The sequence below is a fragment of the Miscanthus floridulus genome, chromosome 2, assembly GCF_019320115.1.
Source record: "Miscanthus floridulus cultivar M001 chromosome 2, ASM1932011v1, whole genome shotgun sequence".
In the NCBI taxonomy this organism is placed as follows: Eukaryota; Viridiplantae; Streptophyta; class Magnoliopsida; order Poales; family Poaceae; genus Miscanthus; species Miscanthus floridulus.
In genome coordinates, this window is record NC_089581.1 from 108,128,869 (window position 1) to 108,143,025 (window position 14,157).

Here is a 14,157-nt window from a genome sequence, read left to right on the forward strand (position 1 = left end):
AATAACAAGCCCATAACGACAGTGTAGCTCCCAGTAGAAACAGCGACAGAATATATTGGCGATTTGGAGGCCTTGTCGACGTGATATTGAGATGGAACCAGATCTATTTGAAAGTTTATCAAACAAGCTTTCCATCAAGTGCTCATTGACCTCGATCGCACTCCGGATGGATGAGTTATGGCCTTCCCAATGAGGCACTGTCGGGCTGCCGACGAACCAAAAGTTCAACTTTGATGAACTTCTATTATGAAACACATTTGAACCTACAATCAAATAGTGACATGTACATGTGGAACCAATTGAATTATAACCAAAGCTACTATGCAAATATAGGAACGAGCGCACCTTATAATCATTGTTCGTATCCGAAGGTGCCATGTCCTCATCACAGCGCCTCCCAGACGTCCTCATGGAGGTATGGTTCCTCCTATAGATTTGGTTTGTCACTGCTTCAAGGAGCCTTTTGGCGAGGGGTCGAGCAGGACTCCTAGTGATCTCACTCCTACAGCTAGAATGCTAGATGCCATTATGAGGAGGACCTTGATTCTGAGGTTGGGGTATCGCGAGGGCTTGACTCTCTTGCAGCTATGGCTTCTCAACTCCCTAATGTAGCAGACCGTATTTGACATTTGGGATCTCCTTCTATCAGAGATGGAGGATACTATTGCTGAGGGGTTCAGAGGTCATCGACAGTTGCCCTATGCCCATTGGATCATAATTCTTATTCATAGGGCAGTTACAGTGAGGCCGCCTGAGATACTAGCTGAGTATAGTGGTGCTACCACAGAGTTCCCTACATATAACCTGACTCAGATGATCCGCTATAATACACCATAGGCACCTAGTCAGGCGCGCCATCATCCAGATGTACTAGAGACTATAGCCCAGCGGGATGCTATTATCAGGGGTATTGCAGCTACTAAGGAGGAGCAGCATGCTTAGCAGGAGGGGATGGTCGAGAGCAACCCTAGTGACAGCTCAGACGAGGACTACTGAGACATTCCTCAGATGCCTGCACGTCGACATAATCATGAGGCCGGCAGCTCTAGTTTAGCTCCACCTGCATCATAGATAGACCCCCGCTCTACTTGCTATACTTGAGCGAATGAGGCAGGATCAGGCACGCCAGGCTCAGGAGACCACTGCCACTTTTGCATAGTTCCAGACTCGGTAGGACGAGTTCCAGTGCCAGCAGCAGGCCATCCAGCAGCAGCAGTAGGCCATACAGCAGCAGCAGCAGGCCATGCATCAACAACAGCTTCTCGGATTCATGCAGCATGTAGTGACAGCGATTGGGGCTCCACCACCACAGCCTTTGCCCTAGCTTGGTCAGCCTGCCATCACTTCGATGACTCCAACATTACAGCCTAGTGGGCTTCAGAGTCAGGGACAGCCACCAGCACAGTTTGCTTCACCTATAGAGCAGGTGTCCTAGTATTTTGCTTCGCCAGTGATAGCCCCGCAGTTCACACCTCTTCAGACGGGCTTCACACCGGCTGAGACGCCCTCGCTGCTAGTGCCAGAGACTACAGTGTCCAAGAGCCTTGGTGCATCCTTTAGTGAGTTGACAGGGCAGCCTACTCCTCCATACTTGCATGTCCTAGGTCCTTCTATCGTTGCACCTATTACTGGGACTACAGAGACGCTCCCTTCCTCAGTGGCATCATTAGAGCTAACTGCTTCAGTCATACCAGCACAGCCTACATCAGCTCTAGTTCCTGATCTGACCCAGACTGCTTCAGCATCACTTCTAGCTATAGAGGGTCAGACTGCTCAGAGCTCAGGGTTGGATGATGATGGCGCCTAGTTTCAGCTCGCTCCTCGCACCTCAGCGCCCGGTTTGTTCGTTGCCGCCCCACCGACCGACCCTTAGGTTTTGGTGTTTGACGTCAAAGGGGGAGAGGGTTCGAGTATGATAGTCTTAGGGGGAGCTTAGCTTACTTAGTAGCTTATTATCTACTATATTTGGAGTTTTATGTGTGATACACTTTTATGCATTCGTCGTGTGTTTACTTCTATACATTAAACTATATCTATGTGATAGTGATATCTATGTGATCGTGATATGTGACATGTGTGCTCTCTACTTTGAATTATTTATATGTCATATCACTTGTGCTATGCTCTTTTGCTTTGCTTCCGCGTTTTACTCCGATGCAAATGAGCTTTATTACTTGTACTCATGCTTATTTCATATCTTTTGAGTACATCATATTGGCTTGGGTCATATAAGCTTGCCTAACACTTTTGTTCTTATTGCCAAAAGCTTATATGAACCAAACATGTTAAAAACCTCATCTCTTTCACATACTCGAGGTGGTATTGTCATCAATCACCAAAAATGGGGAGATTGAAAGCATCTAGGCCCCTAGTTGGGTTTCGGTGATTAATGACAATACGTGATTACTGTGACTAACGTGTGTTTTGTAGAGGCAATTAAGTTAGGTCACGATAATAGAGATCGATTGGGCTATCATGATGGTCATGCCCCTACGATGAAAATTGTTTCGGTTTTCAAAGGATGGACGACAAGGTTAAGGATGGACTAGCTCTAAGTGTTGATTGGAGTAGGAGTGACACTTAGAGTAGTTTAGGACTTTGTTTCTCCTTTGGCCGTACTATTAAGGGAGGCACGGACGGATAGCTTAACCTAGGTGAGTCTAGTGGGTTAGGTGTGGTGCACACTTGCTAAAACTAGCGCTAGGTAGCTCCAAAATAGCCCTTAGATCCAATGGAGCAAACTTCATTCACATATGATCGAAAGTTGGAAGTGAATGAAGGGTCAAATACTGACCGGATGCTGGCTCCGGTGTGACCGGACACTGGCTCAGAGTCCGGTCAGTTCATTTGATCAAGGTAAAGTCGTCTGGAAGTGACCGGACGCTGAGAAGTGAAGTGATCGGACGCTGAGGTCCAGCGTCCGGTCGACATCAGTAAGGTTCCAGTAAGAGAAAATTGCGACCGGACGCGTCCGGTCACACTGTAAACACTGGAGTTCGAGGTAAACTGACCGACGCGTCCGGTCACCCCGCAGAGGCACATAACGGTTCGTTTTTCAGCCCTTGTTATAAATACCACCTTCATTCGTGTGTGGGGGTATTTTTGCTCATTCCAACAGCTGAGAAACACGTTTAAGAGTGCCAAGAAGAGCAAGGTCCTAGTGAGGTGATTGGGATTTAAGAATCCCAAAGAGAGCCCTCATTAGTGAAGCAAGAGTAGCAAAGTGTGCATCCACCCTTCTCATTCGGCTTGTCGTGGTCAAGTGAGAGTTCGTGCTTGTTACTCTTGGTGATCGCCATCACCTAGACGGCTTGGTGGTAATTGGGAGTTTGGTGATCATCCGGCGGAGTTTGTGGGTGACCCAACTCAAGTTGTGAGCGGTTGTGGGTATTCACCACGACGGAGTATCAAAGAATCAATCCATAGAGAGCACTTAATCCTTACGTGGATCAAGGGGGAGCTACACCCTTACGCGGGTGCTCCAACGAGGACTATTGGGGAGTGGCGACTCTCCGATACCTGGGCAAAATATCGCCGCGTTCCTTCTCCTCTCTTTACTTTAAGCTTTTACTTTGAACAATTCATTATTTGTCTTTTACATTCCTAGAATTGTCATGCTAGAGTAGGATTAAAATTTAGGGTGCTAAACTTTTGTGCGTTAGATCAATAGAAATACTTTCTAGGCACAAGGGGTTAATTGGGCTAACCATAGGATTTGATTATTGCAAAGAAATTCGTAATTAGTCCAATTTACCCCCCTCTTGGGCATCTTGATCCTTTCAGGTACTTTACTCATCTTGACTAAGACTTGAACTATTGAGATGAGATGGTAATGCTTTTGAATGTATTGATGCCGGACCATTTGGACATCATCTATATATAGCCCGGATGCCATTAATGAATGTGCTGAACATTTGGATCTTTATATTATGCTATCTATTATGTTGTGATGAAATTACAGTATGGACAGTCCATATTTAATATGTTGTTGCTACTGTGAGGAAAAATCATTTAATCTGGGCTAACACAATTTTTCTGTGCGTGTAACACCCACAGGAAAATTATTTTTCTGTCGGGGTTTTCTTTTTTCCTGTGAGAATCAACGCACACAACATTTTAATTAAATCTGGGCTAACGCAATTTTTCTGTGCATGTAACACCCACAGAAAAATTGTTTTTGACGACAAACACACAGAACAATTGAATTTTTGTGTTATTATATTTCCATGGGTATTTTTCTGTAGGTACACAAAAAAATATTTTTTTAACTATATTCGCATTTTTCTGTGTGTTTTGGCACACGCACGAAAATGCGAGATTCCAGTAGTGGCGGAGGGCAGTGTATGCGGCATGCATGACGAAGCGCAGCTTCGAGGCGAGGAAGGCGTGGGCGACCCAGGGTAGAAAAGAGAGCATCACCGATCCATGGACCGGGACTGGAGTAGTAGTGGAGTGGCGGGAACGAAACGGGCCGGGGGCCTTGATTTATGACGACGGATAGCTAGCGGTGGTAAGAATGATGTTCTTTTCTTTGTTTTGGTTTTTTGTCTCAACACTCAGCTGCCAACGTATAGTGTTGTCAAAAAAAAAACTGCCAACATATAGTCATATACTCTCATGCGCGCGCATAAGGTTCAACAAAGTGCACTCCCCTTGCCTTCGCACTTCGCAGCATATGTACAGTAGCTGTGCAAATTAAAATGATCGAAAAGATGCAGCATATGTACGCCTCTAGATCTTTTCAGTTGTTTTTCATTGCCAAGTAAAAAAGATGCAGTATGATTAGTATAGGTGTTCAAGATTTAAACCGGATGATGATCGTCCTCAAATTAGGTTTTGACAAGATATCCGATTGAGGAAACATCCTAAAAAAGCACAATATCGAAAACTTTATAATATTGTTCGACGAAAACAAGCTACAATAACAACTTCAACTCTTAGTATTATTTCTCTTAATGTTTTCTTCAGGCCCAACGTTAATAAGAAATAAGGTGTTAGAGTGGAATAATTTGGTAGCACGAATTGCAAACATTGGTTTACAAGTTGAAAGGGGCACTTTTTTTGCTTTTCAAAAATATGGTTCCTTCACATTAAATTCCATATGTACACACCTTATCAGTATGGTCATCATTGTCTCACAACAAATCTGGCATTTAACGATGTCATTAAAAATTAAAAAATTGTGGTTGCTAAAGAGAGGAGTGATTTTAACCAAACATAACTTAGCAAGAAAGAATTGAAGAGGGAACAAATCATGTGTTTTGTTGTAGAGATGAAACAATTAGGCACCTCTTTTTTTACTGTACCTATGCTAAATTCCTTTGGCAAACCATTTACTTGGTCCGGGTCTACAACCTCCCTTAAATATTCTTGATCTTTTTTTCATGGATGGTACAAACAGGGGGCAAAATCAAACAATACCTTGCCATTATTAGGAGGTGCTGCCATTTGTTGGACAATATATGGCTTACAAGAAATAAAAAAAGTTTTTGAGAATTATCGACCCAAAACATTTTTGCAGTTCCATGTTCAGGGGAACACACTGGTTGCGTCAAATGGGCACTGGTACAATGGTTGAAAGCGAATCTTCCATGTTTGTCTTGTGTTAGAAACAACTACTATGTAGTTCTTTGATTCTTTTGGGTGGCCAAATAATGCTAAAATTGAGTTTTGAGTTGGATATATTTGGTTTTGTTCTAATTGATGTAATAAGTGGCCTGATTCTCTTGGTCACATGGGGTAAAGCCGGATTTTTTTATTCCTTGATAAAAAAAGGCGTGCAAGATTTCTTTCTATTATGGGATATGGGATGGACTAAAAACCTTGTTTAGTTGAACTTATTTAGTTTGCAAAGAAAAAGATAGTCAGATACAAATGAAGTAAGGACGTGTTTAGTGTCCGTCTAATTTGACACGCATTCTTGCTAGGTGTGGCGAGGAAAATAACCTTGTAAAAATAGGCAATATTGGAAGAAAGAAAAAGAGTTGATGTCATATGGGCTAAGAGAAACAGCTAGACTAAACTTTAACAACCAGACACTAACTAGTAGTAAATTGTGATCAACAGAAATTACGTGTGGCTAATTTTAGTTGCCAAGAACCAGGAGGTGTGGATCTAGCGCTGGGATATGGGGTTGGGGGATCGAGTAGGGTGACAGGGGTGTCTGTTGACATTCAAATTGGGTTGAAGCCAATTTAAAAAAAGTCTAACATTTTTAGCCCAATCTAAGAAGAGCTCAAAACGACATAATAATAATACCACATTGGTTTTTTAATGGAATAAGACCACCCCTACTCCCTATAAATAAGAGGTACATGGCCGATTTAGATATCCAACATCAATCGATATTTTGCATTTAAATTTATAATTTATAAATAAAATATTTATAAAATATAAATATAAATTAAATACTCTTTTTTCACTTTTTTCCAACCTCACGTTGATGTTCATCTCTTGATCCGGCGCAATAAGGATGATACTCTAGGCTTGCCAGCCGATAAAGGGCAACTCGCTGATGTTCTTGCCCAGATGGGACTTCTCTTGGCGAGAGTTTCGATGGTTTCTTTGCTAGTTTGCTCATAAATTGTCTAGATATGAAAGAGGGTAACGACGGGTTTTACTAGAGGTTAAAGCTGACCCAAAACCCTCCATTCTAAAAATCTATAGATCCGCCCCTAAGGAGAACTACCTATTTTTAGCTAATTAAGTGTTAATCGAGAAAGAGTAGCGTAGATCAATAGCCACATCTATCTGGAGCTAAGGAAAGACAGAATCGTGTGGTAGCCGGTAGGGTATTGTAAAACTGAGCACGATCACTAGCCAGTGAGAAGTGGCTGTGTTCATCGGCTTTCAACCACGGCCCACGGGGTTTGGTTGGCGACAGGTGTCCCACTACACTCTAGTAAGACTATCTTTAACAACACCATCTAAAATATAAGACTCATTCAACGTTTGGGGTAGCGCTATAGTCAAAGGTTTAATACCCATTTGACATCCTCTCCAACAACAGGTCCCAAAAGAGAATCCATTCTGCAAATGAGTTTGCAGGAGAGACGATACTCATATTTAGGTTGTGCCTCTCAGACAATTCAAAATGAGTCTTCCGTATAGATACTCTGTTAGAGGTTAATTTTGAATCTACTGTTACCCATTTTAGATTTGGATGCATAGATCACCTATTGAAGACAGTCTAACGCCTAAAACTGAGGTGATCTCTGATTTGCCCCGTTGAATTTTTGCATCGTGTTTAGTTCCAAAATAACTTCCCAAAAAGTGCTACAGTACCCATCACATCGAATTTTGCGATACGTGTATGGAGCATTAAATGTAGACGAAAAAAAACTAATTACACAGTTTGGTGGGAAATTACGAGACGAACGTTTTGAGCCTAATTAGTCCATGATTGAACACTAATTGCCAAATAAAAACGAAAGTGCTGCAGTAGCCAAATTCCAAAATTTCCTCCAACTAAACACGCGCTTGCTGTCCGACAGAAGAAGATAGGAGCAGTCTTCCATGTCCACTGAGGTGCGCTGCTGGTGTTCCCCGGCACCAGGCATCTCGCGCGCATGCGATGCTGAGGTAAAGTTCTCGCAAGAGCAAAAATCTCTCGAGCTCCTTTCCTTTTGATTTTACCGTCGCGCAAGCATCAGTTCTGGTCCACTCCACTGTCTCCACATGTACAGACTTGAGCCGCAAACAGCTCGTCAGGCAGGCCATGCATGCATGGGAGAAGAAAAAGGGACCCTGTGTGCAGCAGAGTTGCATCCAGTGTTTGTGAGCGGTCAATGGTCACAACAGTTGGTGTAGTACGTTCATCATGCATCGACGTCGTCAAATATTTTTGACTCGACTGAATCACTGAGCGCCAGCAGCATGGCTGCGTGGGTCACGAAATTGAGCTCAAACGTATATATGATGGATGGAATGGATCAGCTGAAACGAAAGGAAAGTTAAAATTGAAAAGAAAAGGGAAAGGAAAAGGAGAGAAAGGAGGAAATTGCAGAGTCCCGAAGCAGGTATTTTGCTTTTTTGGCCTTGTCTCTTGCCCCTGTCCCCCTTGGGCTTGAGAAAAACAAATTAACATCAGTCACTCGGTCACGGTCAGTGCTCGTAGCTATAGGAAGGAGCACTGATGAGTACAATAGCTCGCTCGCTAGCCTAGGCCTGCAGTACGGTACTTTGGTGCTCTCCCTGTCTCACCCTTGCCATGCATCCACTGTTCGCTGCAGTGCTGGGGAAAAAGCAGTAGCTGAGCATGGACTGCAACAAGCTCACACAAGTACGTATTATCATCTAGTTCATCACAGGCGCCCTTGCACACGTAGTATATTAGGATAATTATCATATATAGGTGTAGAATTTTTGTTGATAAAGAATTTGTTTCTCCTTGACCACCGCTGACTAAATAAATTCAGTTTAGTATGTTCAGAGGGAATGCTGATAAGATGAGTAAGTTAATATATAGACGCATGTAACCTGAAGATCCAAATGGGCAAAAAAGGAGGAGCGTATACCTGGTTGATGTTGGTACCATTGAGAATCGACCACATTGAATATGTAAAAAACCAGGAAGACAAATGTAATCAGGAAATGACATCTGCGGAAAAACCTGAACAAACTACACTTATGAATACATTAGTAAACCACTAAATCAAAGAATTAATTGAACTGAGATGTGGGAAATACACTGCCTATACACAGGTAACTGGATTGTATAAGAGACGACAAAGCTACAAGAATCTGAATTACCATTATGTCAATACTGTAAGTAACTTTTCATAAAAATGATCAACAAGAAGAACAGGTAACATGAAAAATGGCAACGTTTATATAACCAAGACAGTAGATATTGCCAACAAAATATTTCTTTTCAAACTAACCTTTGAGTTTTAGAATTTTCTGGAAGCGCTATGGTTCCAAACTCAAAGGCATTACCATTTCAATAATCAACAACTCAACTAAGACACTACATGGAGTAAGTAATGGGAAAATAAGCTGAGTAAACAGGCACACAAGAAATTATATCATAGAAAATAGCTCAGGACTACAGACTAAATCCACATTCAGTGGAAAAAGCAACTTAAGTATACAGACTACAGAAACAGTCACTTAAAAAGCTGTGCTATCAAGGGATGCTAACCCAATTGTACCTGTAAATATTATCAATGTTGTTGCTCTTGCCGGATGCAGCAGCGATTCCCAAACCCGAAATGTTCATGAATGATTTGCCATATTTTCTTCCCAACAGAATTAGCAATCCAAATGAACGATGTGTAGATAAAATGGGTTAGACTGAGGAATGAAGACAAAGTGGTTCAATCCAGGCAATCTTACCCCACGAATGAATGATGTGTACATAAAATGGGTTCGACTGAGGGATAAAGACAAATTGGTTCAATCTAGGCAATCTTATCCGACACCATGGTTTTGAGCTCAACAGCTAACTTGATGAGCAGGAAGTTTAACTAAACATTAAATCTCCAGTAATAGACAAAACTAATTAGTGAATGTAGCTATCAAAATAGACAATAGATTGGGGTAAAAAAGATTCAACACCATGTTTTTTATGTGAGCAATTAACCTGATGACCAGGAAGTTAAACTGAAAAAATCTCAACTAATAGGCAAAACTAATTAGCGAATGTAGCTACCAGAATTAAATCAAATATCACAAACATTGCAAAATTGCTCGGAAAAGAATAGTTGGAGACATTTATATTCTAATGAGAATGTGTATGTTCATGTAGCTACAAAGTGTCAATGATAATTAAACAAACGCTCAGAGCACAAACCTTATGAAAGCTTTGATGCTGTTGTAAATAGATCTTTACTTCACCAACTACAGAAACTATAGTACTAAAACTGTCATCAGCCAACACCATGTGAGATGCCGCTTTGTCAACCTGAAACATTAGAGATTTGTTTTAAAAAACACTTCAAATTATAGCATGGCAAAGTCATAGTTTTAGAGATAAATCTTCGTTGTGGGCAGCACAACATATAAATTCATTTCCTGTAGAGTAAAGTTGATGTTGTTAAGCAGTGTCCGTTGGCTATATTTATAAAACAAGAAACATAAGAAATCAGTTATTCTCTGGTGACCTACGGCACATCCCTTCCAATTGAAAGGATCAAGATGCCCAAGAGGGGGGTAAATTAGGCTAATTCTAAATTTCTTTGCAATAATTAAGTCCTACGGTTAGCCCAATTAACCCCTTGTGCCTAGAAAGTGTTTCTATTGATCTACCGCACAAAAGTTTAGCAACCTATGCTCCAATCCTACTCTAGCATGACAATTCTATGAATATAAATGACAAGAATTGAATTGCTCAAAGTAAATGCTTAAAGTAAAGAGAGAAGGAGGAACGCAGCGATGTTTTGCCGAGGTATCGGAGAGTCGCCACTCCCCACTAGTCCTCATTGGAGCACCCGCGCAAGGGTGTAGCCCCCCCTTGATCCGCGCAAGGATCAAGTGCTCTCTACAGGTTGATTCTTCGACACTTTGTCACGATGAATCACCCACAACCGCTCACAACTTGAGTTGGGTCATCCACAAGCTCTGCCGAATGATCACCAAGCTCCCAATCACCACCAAGCCGTCTAGGTGATGGCGATCACCAAGAGTAACAAGCACGAACTCTCACTTGACCACGATAAGCCTAATAAGAAAGGTGGATGCACACTTTGCTACTCTTGCTTTCACTAATGAGGGCTGATGTAGACTAGGCCTGATCTTCCAAAAGGTATGATAGCATCAATTGGTGGAGACTCGACGTTCACGATCTAGGCTTCGAACCAAGACTAATTCGGACCCCCACAACCGTTACACCGCTGCTCCATTGGTTATCAACCACGCGAACGCGATTGACCTCACCGAGGCTTTCCTACAAGCGAATCGAGAACACAAGCAAGAACGGGATGAACGCAATCTGAAATTGCAAATAAATATGAGGCTTATGATAACAAGAAGGAGTTCGATCAAGTATTTATTTGAAAGGACTAATCGCCATAGGCGAACAAGATCAAGAACTGGAGCCCTGTTCACAGTAAGCAGCCTTGGAGACATAGTTGCAGCAAAACGATATCTGTTTCATGAGGAAATCAAGAACTAAACAAAACCCAAACCCTAAGGAGAGCGACGACTGCTATTTATAGAGTCTTGGGCGTCACCCCCCTGGACGCGCCCCCTAATGGGCCCAAACATGATACACGGTCCAACGGACCAAAAGACGGTGTCGTAGCACCCTGACAGATTCTGGATGCTGACTTGTTTCGATGATTCCTGTTGATTCCGAAGGTATTTTGACGTGAGACCACTTGGATTGGCTTCCTTATCAAATTAGCTTTCCAACCATATGTGGATCATAAAAAACAGAGTCCGGATGCGTCTTGGATGACTAGTTTAAGATAGACTAGTCCTGAAACCCGAGATGAGCTCCAACTTCAGTTGGACTGGGCCTCTCCACCATAAGAAAGATGAATTGAACGTCCATGCTAGTCCTCCTCCTGTCCTTGGCTTGTATGTGATGAAGAAGTGATGTCCTCATCATCCTCCCTTTCTTGAATTGAAGTCGTCCTCGACTGAAGTAGATCGTCTCCTCCATTGGATGACAGCAACGATGGCTCTAAAAGAAGACATTCATCTTGGCGCCCAATCCTTCATAAAGGCGGCTGCCATGGTGGCTTCCCTACTGGGAATTCATCCTCCTCTTGCAAAAGGTTAGTACCAATAAGAGGCATAGCACTAGAAGCAGGACCGAGTGGACATATAGGCGATGTACAAGTTAAAGCATAACAAGGTTCATCATGATCAACAAGAACATATTTAAGAGCAAATAAAACTTCTTTCATGTTACTTGATGGTTCATTTGTTGGTTTGCTAAAGTCTTTATCATGGCCTTTCTTTTTCTTTTCAGCAAGTTCCTTTTCATATTGCACAATTTCAGCAGGAGTTAAAGGAAGTAAAGCAATGATCTTTCCCTTAAATATAAAAGTATATCTATTTTGCCTACCATGATGTAGAACATTATTATCATATTGCCAAGGGTGGCCTAACAAAAGTAAACAAGCTTAGATAGGCATGACATCAAAATCAACACAATCATGGTATGATCCGATAGAAAAATACACACGAGCAGATTGTGTTACCTTTACCTTACCACTATTGTTGAACCACTGAACATGGTATGAATGTGGAAGAGCACATGTAGATAAACCAAGGGTCTTGACAATCTTAGAACTTACCAAGTTATTGCTGCTCCCTCCATTAATTATAGCATGAACACAGAAATTATTGACAATGAGGAACATTTGAAACAAATTGTGGCGTTGTAGCTTGTCTACTGGCTCAACTTGTGTACTCAAAATACGGTGAACAAGGATTGATTTGTAGTTTGCAGTGCATGTCACACTATCAATTACCTCATCAGGATCTTCAGCACTATTTGCAAATTTATTTGCATAAAGATCAGTTGCAAGTGCAAATTCATTCTCTTCATCACTAGCACTAGCATACCCACCATCATCAGTAGCAATATATGCGCGTTTGCTAGGGCATTCTTTAGCAATATGTCCCATGCCCTTGCAGCGGTGGCAAACAATTTTAGAAGAGTGGCTAGAGGAAGGTGTAGCAGATCCACTGGAAAAAGGTGTGATAGAAGAACTCTTCTTTATAGGCGCTGGTGGTGTCTGCACATCAGAAAATTTACTCACCTCGGTTGGACGTGAAGGAGTGGAAGGAGTCGATGAACACCTAGGTTGTCATCCCTGTACTTCCCTTTCAGCTTTAAGAGCATAATGATATAACTGGGAAAATCTAGTCCATTCTTTATAGTCAAGAACATCTTGTATTTCATGACGCAAACCTCTAAAAAATCTAGAACACTTATCCATTTCATCATCTTGTATGTTACTATGTGCTAGACCAATTAAAAGCTCCTGATAATATTCCTCAACAGTCTTACTACCTTGATTCAAACGTTGCAGTTTTAATCGCAGATCACGCTGATAGTATGGAGGAACAAATCTCGATTTCATTCATCGTTTAAGTACAGTCCAGGTTTGAGGTATTTGAGCATTAGCATTAGCATTAACATTATTGCAAATATCATTCCACCAGAAAAGAGCAAAACTAGTAAACTCACTAGTAGCAAGTCTAACTCTATATTCTTCATGGACTTGATGGGAGCTAAATTTTTTATCTACAGCCATCTCCCAATCTAAATATGCTTCAGGATCAGTAGAACCAGAAAAAGGAGGTATCTTATGCTTGGTTTTAGAGAAAGGATCATTATTACCTTGGTTATTACCTCCCATACCGCGTCGGTTAAAGTTCAACTGATCACGGTTACATGCATCCTCAGCACGTCATTGAGCTTCGGCTTCAGCCTCCGCATCACCATCATCCTCCTCAGAGAGATCATCATCATCATCTTCAGGACGTGGTCTAGGATGTCGTTGTTCAACATTTTCAATCCTCTTGGCCAAGTTGGTGATTTGTTGAAGGATCTCATTGAACTTGTCATCAAGAACGGCACGAAGCTCATTCTTAGAAACACAGTCATTGAAATCTGTAGGTGTGTCCCCATTTCCTTTGCCGCTGCCTTCCGCTTTTCCTGACATGGTTAGTAGAAAGAAGAAGACAACACAAATAGTATTATCCCTACCAACTACTTAGGTTGTGGACAAGGAAAAACAAGGCACTTAACTCTCAAGCGTCTTACCACGGTCTTACAAGTGTTCTTACCAAAACAACAGGCGGTGCAATCGGTCGGTGACTATGATACCGTTGTATCTTGAGTGTAACAGTTGCAAGGCGAACCTATACATGGTTAGAAGAAAGTGGAGCTTGGACAGGCACAATATAGTAGCAAGGAATAGCAAAATTCACAACTGAATAGCAAAGCTGAATAAGTATCCCAAGTACTTGTCTTAGTTGCTGGCCTACTCACGTTCCAAGTACCACATGTATCAAGTGATGTGAACAACAGAAATATGATTAGGAACAAGGCAGAAATCAGCACACGCAAACACAGCTCAAATGGCGCTCTCTATGAGCTCCTCTAGATATTGTTCCACTTTTGCCTCTCTTTTTTCTCTATTTTTTGGCTGTCGTTGTTTTTGTCGCAGAACCGACCAATTTATAAGAATACAAGTA